This window comes from Melospiza melodia, chromosome 29 (genome assembly GCF_035770615.1).
Source record: "Melospiza melodia melodia isolate bMelMel2 chromosome 29, bMelMel2.pri, whole genome shotgun sequence".
Lineage (NCBI taxonomy): Eukaryota > Metazoa > Chordata > Aves > Passeriformes > Passerellidae > Melospiza > Melospiza melodia.
In genome coordinates this window covers 3,258,297-3,264,296 of record NC_086222.1, presented here as the reverse complement: position 1 = coordinate 3,264,296, position 6,000 = coordinate 3,258,297, and positions in this window count along the sequence as shown.

Below are 6,000 nucleotides of genomic sequence, written 5' to 3'. Positions count from 1 at the left end.
CAACAAACCCATGAGTGATTGATGTTAATTATTTTCATTTCAGGTCTCCTTTTTGGCAGCTGGGTGAGAAGGGAATGCCATGGCCAAGGAGGGAATGCCAGGGAGGGATTCCCAAGGTTCAAGCTGAATTCCAAGGAGACAGGAGTGCTGTGTGTCACCTCTGCACCAGGTCAGTGCCCTGTGAGCTCTGAGGAGCATCCCTGATCCCTCAGGCTCTGCAGATGGTTTTAGGGGTGATCAAAATGGAAATGCCCTGGTATCAGGAATTACAGAGTTGCAAGGCTGAAATGATTCAATAAATTGGATTAGATCAATTTTTTTCCTTATAGAAAGCAAATGGCTGGTGCAAAGCATCAGGGAGTGCTTTATAATGAGGCAGAGTGAGTCAGTTTTGAATTTTGTGCCTTTTTTTTTGCATTTTGTAGTTGGTTGGAAAAGTCTGTGAGCTCTGGCTTGTTGTTTGAAGAGTGCTGAGAATACTGCAAAATGTAGTTTTGAATTCTGAACAAAATTCAGTTTTGAATTTGGAACAAAATCCAGTTTTGAATTTTGTGCTTTTTTGCATTTTGTAGTTGGTTGGACAGGTCTGTTCGCTCTGGTTTATTGTTTGCAGCGTGCTGAGAACACCCTGACAGTCCTGAAAACACAAATAACAGTGGCAGTGAACAGTAGCTTATCAAACCTTTTCTGATGGCTCAGAAATCCCTGGATTCTTTTATTCTTTTATTCTCCACCCTTGGAGTATCCTGTGCTTTAATTTCCGCCTTTGGCTCAGCTGGGGCTGTGGAGATGGGACACAGAACCACACTGATTTAGGGTGGCAGGGACATGACTTCATGTTCCTTTCTCCTTCAGCTTATCTGAGGGGAGGAAACTGGGGGCCTTATCTCTTTTTCTGAGTGGAAAAACTGATTTCAAGTGCACATGTTTGGAGCTGCAGCAGCGAGCCAGGTTGGCTTGAGTGAACCACAGAATCTGAGTGAGCCTAATTAGAAACCAGGATGCCTCCCAGCACTTAAAAGGTTGCTTTCAAGATTCTGATGAGCTGACAAAACAGATTAGTGAGAAGTGGGATTGGTATGAGCCATGTTTGGCATTTTCCTGCTCCGTGGCAGCAACAGGAGGCCCCTGTGTGGAGATCAGAGCCTCCCTGTGCCTAAACCTGGGGGAATTCACTGCAGGGGAATGCACAAAGCTCCAGGGCTGAGCTGGAGATGCTGCTGGTCTCAGAGATAAATGGTCGGTTTTAAACTACAGGAGGAGAGATTTAGATGAGATAGGAAGGTGATCAGAGGGTGGGCAGGCCCTGGTAGAGGCTGCCCTGGATCCTGGCAGTGCCAAGGCCAGGCTGGATGGGCTTTGGGGCACCCTGGGATGGTGGAAGGTGTCCCAGGGGTGGCACTGGATGGGCTTTAAGGTTCCTTTCAACCAAAAACATCCTGGGATCTAATGAAGGACAGCCCTGAGAATCCAGGCCCTAAGAACTGGTACTGCAGTCTGGCAGCTCCCAAACCCTGCTGGATTCTCTGTGAGCAGGGGGAAGGATTTGGGGAGGATTTTCCACACGTTTCTTTCCAGGATTTGTTTTGTGAGATTTAGATGAGATAAGAAAGTGATCAGAGGGTGGGCAGGCCCTGGTAGAGGCTGCCCTGGATCCTGGCAGTGCCAAGGCCAGGCTGGGTGGACCTTGGGGCACCCTGGGATGGTGGAAGTGTCCCAGGGGTGGCACTGGATGGGCTTTAAGGTTGCTTCCAACCAAAACCATCCTGGGATTCAATGAAGGGCAACCCTGAGAACCCAGGTCCTCAGAACTGATCCTGCAGTCTGGCAGCTTGTGAACCCTGCTGGATTGCCTGTGAGCAGGGGGGAGGATTTGGGGAGTTCAAGGAGGGCCCTGCAGTATTTCCCACATGTTTCTTTCCAGGATTTGTTTTGTTTGAGGCACTGCTGGATCCCTGTGGCGTGGCAGGGCTGGGAAGGGGCAGTGCCAGGCTGGTGGTGGACGGGCTTGAGCCTGGGTGAATTCACTGCAGGGGAATGCCCAGAGCTCCAGGGCTGAGCTGGAGATGCTGCTGGTCTCAGAGCTAAATGCCGCTCAGTTTTAACTACAAGAGGAAAAATTCACATGAGATATTAGGAAGGTGATCAGAGGGTGGGCAGGCCCTGGCACAGGGTGCCCAGAGCAGCTGGAGCTGCCCCTGGATCCTGGCAGTGCCCAAGGCCAGGCTGGATGGGCCTTGGGGCACCCTGGGATGGCGGAAGGTGTCCCAGGGGTTCCTTCCAACCAAAACCATGGGATTCAATGAAGGACAACCCTGAGAAGCCAGGCCCTCAGAACTGATCCTGCAGCCTGGCAGCTCCTGAACCCTGCTGGACTCTCTGTGAGCAGGGGGGAGGATTTGGGGAGTATTTCCCACACATTTCTCTCCAGGATTTTTTTTGTTTGAAGCAGTGCTGGATCCCTGTGGCATGGCAGGGCAGTGCCAGCCTGGTGGTGAGGGCAGGGCTGCTTTATCCCGGACACCACTGCAAACACCACCAGCAGGTGCTTCGTCCATCCAGGCCCTACCAAGCCGCTCTCCTGAGTTCCAACACCATCTTTGCTGCTCACAATCCCCCTGTCCTGCCTGCTCAGGGTCTGCAGCTTCCCTGGAGCCAGGAAAAGCAGGATTTCCCCTGCTGGCCCCGAGCTCAGAGCTGAGCCACCCCTAACAGGTCCCCTGGCTCCCCTGCAAGCACATGATGAGAGCTTTGAGGCTGAGCAGACAGCTGGGACGCTCTCCCAGGGCAGCCTCCGTGTCTGGGCCTCCGTTGTTTTTGTCCAAATCCCTCCTGACTCCTTTCCAAAAGTGGTTCAGTCTGTAAAACCAGACCAGGTGCCTTTGGTCGGGCTCATTCCTCAAATACCAGCAAAAAAAGCAGTTTGGATTGGTCTTTAAATAAGTAGGAAGTTCATTGCAAACTGGGTTTTTTGTGTTTGTTTGTTTGTTTGTTTGGTAATTTTTTTGTGAGGATTTTTTGATATTTTTTTGTTTTGATTGGGTTTTTTGTTTGTTTTTTTGTTTGGGTTTTTTGTTTTGTTTTATTTTGTTTTGTTTCTTTTTTGGTTTTTTGGGGTTTTTTCTCCCCTCACTTAAAGCATTTGAGTCTTTCCTTTCCATATAGAAAACTGACCAGTCCCTGGTTTCAGAGCTGATTTATTGCATCCTTTTTTAAGAGAGCTTCAAAATCTCTCAGTGCCACCCTGCAGCCCCTGAAACCTCACCTCTAGTACACATTTCCTGCACCTTGACCTCTTGGGTGTTTCACAGAGAGCAAAGCTCCCAGTGGGTCAGATGGGAGGTTTTGCTTTCCTATTCCACTCCTTAATTTGCCAAAACGGTGAGGGAAAAAAAACCCAAAAATAGAAAAGCTCAATAAACCTCAGCAGCCAAATTTGGTGGAAGTTTAAAAGCCGTGCTTGCCTCTGAGGTTTAGTTTAGTTCTGCATCCCTGCTCTGTCCCCAGGCTGCCCTTCCTCAGACAGGGGCTGCTCCTGGTGCTGCCTGGAGATGGGCCCTGATTTGGGAGAGGAGCTTTGCCAACCTTCTGTGCCTGCTTTGCAAACTTGCCCCGAGCATCTGCTTTGTTTCTGGGGCTGGGCTGCCCTGAATGGTCCCTTTGTGTGCTCTGCCTGATGGCTCCAAGCAGCTCTGGAGGAGTCTGAGATAAATGTGACAGCTCCAGCTCTGGAGATCCCCCTGCACCCTGCCCAGCGTGTCCCTGCTGGTGTCACTGGTGATGTTTGTGCTGCTGTGTCACCAGAGAGGAGTGGAAGGTGTGGAATGTCACAGATATCTTTTATGAAAAATCTTTTCTTTAGGATTTTTCCTCCTGAGAAGCTGGGAGGCCTCAGGAACAAAATGTAAACAATGGTTATCTGCTGCTGTGGAATGCAACAGGTGCATCTGGGATTGGTCTCATGTGGTTGTTTCTAATTAATGGCCAGTCACAGTCAGCTGGCTCAGACTCTCTGTCCTAGCCACAAATCTTTATTATCATTCCTTTCTATTCTGTTCTTAGCCAGCCTTCTGATGAAATCCTTCTATTCTTTTAGTATAGTTTTAACATAATATATATCATAAAATAATAAATCAGCCTTCTGAAACATGGAGTCAGATCCTCGTATCTTCCCTCATCCTCAGACTCCTGTGAACACGGTCACAGTGGAAGGAGAATATATTTAATTTTCTCTCCAGCCCCAACAATTCTGGTGTTCACTGAAGGACAATCCAGCATCTCCAGGGGATGAATAGCATAAAAATGGGATATGGGGCTGTAGTGCTGCCCTACAAACACACCCTAAAGCAGGGACAGTTCCTATCCAGTGGTGTGAAAAGGAAATTGGGAGAGGGCACAGCTCTGCTGGGCCCCTGCTCTTGTGGACACATCTTGGAGCTGTTTACCCTGCTCAGTGCCACCCTGTGCTGTTGGCTCACTGGAGGGACAGACAGGGGTGTGTGACATTCCAGCACAGCCGTGCTCCTGCACTTTCAGGGTCTTTCAGGTCACTGCAATCCCAAGAAAGGTTCAAAAGTCTCTTTTCCCAGCCTGGCAGTTGAAGGAGTCAGGGCTCTTCATTTCTTGGTCTCAAAGTTGTTTATTGTATCTTATCTATAAAATTCTTTCTCCTGCCCTGCCAAGGTCCATCCAGCAGGGCAGTTCCAGGCACTCTGCCCGCTCCAGGGCAGTGTTATGTCTTTATACTAAAAACTACATGCACAATATTTACAATAACTTCCCAATACCCATCACCTATATTAGACAGTGAGCTTCTTCTCTAAACCAATCCAAAAGTGCCACCATCACAGCAGGAGATGGAGGCCAAGAAGAAGAAGAAGAAGGAGAAAGGCTGGACATGCCCAAATTCCTCCATCTTGCCTCCTGAACTCCCATTCTAAAAACCCCAAAATCTACTTTTCCACCCTGTGATAACTTCACTATCATTCTACTTAAACTGTTGTGACTTGCAGATCTTCCTATCAGGTTGGTAATTTGCTCCACGGGTCATAATCAAACCCACAGGTGTTTTGGGCTTCTGAGCCCTCTGGCAGGGTCTTGGCTGCTCAGGACAGCCAGAGGGATGTCCTGGGCTCCCACACTGCAGGCTGGCACTGGCTGCTCCTCTGCACCTTGAGCAGCAGCTCTTTGATGCTCAGGGAAAGTTCCCATTGGATATTTTGGAGAATTCGATTTCTGTTGAAGCACAGGGTGCAGAAAGAAGTGGTTCTGCCTCTGGGACTCGCAGGAGTGTCCCCAGTCCCAGGCACCAGGCAGAGGGAGCTGCTGGAGCTGTCTCTGGACAGTGTTTGGCTGCTTTTATCTCTCCAGGCTGTCTGGGGGAGTCAGGGCTCTGTGCTTTGCTCACATCTAATCTGCACTGCTGGGCCCAGCAGGGAGGGAGATAAACACCAGGGGGAAAGGTGGGAGTGGAAAATCCCGTCTCTGAGGGGACAGCGGGAAACCCGGGCATGCTCAGGGGGCCGGCATGTCTTGGGAATTGCTCAGGATGTGGCCAAGTGAGTGTTTCCTGATCCTCTCTTTTAGTTTTTGCCTCTTTTTTTCTCCTTCTTGAAGAGCAGGAGTGTTGAAAGCGAAGGGAGACGACCCATCTTTGTTGATCAGCATCGACTCCGATTTATTGATCAAATCAGTCACCCTTTATAATAGTGTTAATTCACTTCATGCATATTGCAAAATCCGAGCTCACGATAGGTTACAGAGAAAACTCTAACCCCTCCTTTTGTTTACAATACCTGTGGTTGTTTATTGAAACCAAAATTAGTGTTCTCACTGTGATATTAAAAGTTCTCAAAACCTTCATATCTGTTCTCAAAACCTTCATATCTGTTCCCAGAGCAGCCAAGGACTGTTATGAGAAGACTGTCTGAGAATCCTGCTGTTTATAGAAAAGGTGCCTGAGAAGCTAGTTAATTACAAAATCAAGCCTGGGAACTGCTG